Here is a 1601-nt window from a genome sequence, read left to right as displayed (position 1 = left end):
GCATAGTGTGCATCGCGAACACGAGTCAGGTCACTCACTCGCGTAGAGTATTTAGGGCAGCTGGGATCCCAGGAGCTTCGTGCTTCACATTCGCGTAGGTGGAGTCGCGTTCGCGAAGGCTTGGAGAGTTTGAGCCTCACGTTCGCAAGGAGGTGTTCGCATTCGCGAAAGAGGAGTTGAATTGGTCGGTGATTTTATGCTTCGCGAACGCGAGGTAGTGGCCGTGTTCGCAAAGAAGGAAATGTCTGGGCAGAAACTTTAAGTTCAAAAACGAGGGTTTGGCCATTTTTATCAAAGCTTAAGCTTGGGAGCTCGGATTTGAGCGAGGTTTTGAGGGATTTTCAAAGATATAGATTGGGTAATGATTCTTAACTCCTTTTTTCTTGTAACCCATTAATCTAAACATGAATTCATCATTTAATTTCGGAAATTGTATGAAAATTGGGGGAAAGTTCTTAGAACAAAAATTCGAGTTTTGATTAGGATTTGACATTGGGATTTGGATAATTGTGGTATGGTTAGACTCGCGAGAGTATACGGATTCTAAAAGTGTAAATTTTACCTGATTACGAGATGTGGGCCCGAGGGGCATTTTGGTCATTTTACCTAATTTCGCGTATTAGCATAGAATTTGTTTGTAGAATCAGTTATTTGAAGTGTTATTTATATTATGCAATTGAATTGAATAGATTTGGGCCATTTTGAGTCGATTACTCGTGGCAAGAACGTGGTTTCGGGTTGATTTTGAGCTAGTTCGAGGTAAGTGGCTTGCCTAACCTTGTATGGGGGAAACTCCCCTTAGGATTTGGTATTATTGATAATCGAAATGCCTTGTACGTGAGGTGACGAGTGCGTACTTGTGCTAATTGTTGTAAAACCGATTTTCATTAAGTAATTACTAGTATGTTTCTTTTCATGTTTATACTACTTGCAATTTAAGCATATTGTTAGCTTAGGAAAACATGTCTAATTGTCTTAGTTGCCTTACTTGCTCAAACTGCCTTATTTGGATTACGTGCAGCATGTTAGGTTAGAAATACCTATTTTACCTTGGTATGGAACTTGAATTGAACTGTGTACTCTTCTTGTTGTTGTTGTGTGTTTACTTTGGGACTACGGGGCGTTATCCCGGGAGATCCTCTTGTATGTTTACTTTGGAACTACAGAACGGTATTCCGGGAGATCCTCCTGCACATTTACATTGGAACTACGGGACTGCACCTGGCAGATTTCCCCTTTATTGAGTATTTACATTGGGACTACGGATCGGTATTCCGGGAGATCCCCTCGCATTATGAGTTGGACTACGGGACGGTATCCCGGGAGATCCACTGGTTATTTATATTTGGGACTACAGGAAGGTATCCTGGGTGATCCCCGGTTGTTATCTTTATGCAGAGCTATATTTCTTTCTATGTTTACTTTGCCTCTGTAGTAGTTGTTGTTGTCCTTCATACCCTGTGTTACTTTTACTGTTGTACTTATTTATACTATTTTGTTCTACACTGTTAAACCTTATATTTTGTTTAACCTCAGTAAGGCCATGACCTTCCTTGTCACTACCCGACCGAGGTTAGGCTTGGCACTTACTGAGTACCGTT

Source organism: Nicotiana sylvestris, chromosome 5, assembly GCF_000393655.2.
Source record: "Nicotiana sylvestris chromosome 5, ASM39365v2, whole genome shotgun sequence".
NCBI lineage: Eukaryota > Viridiplantae > Streptophyta > Magnoliopsida > Solanales > Solanaceae > Nicotiana > Nicotiana sylvestris.
The sequence above is the reverse complement of the archived record's forward strand: the minus strand, read 5'-3'. Positions refer to the sequence as shown.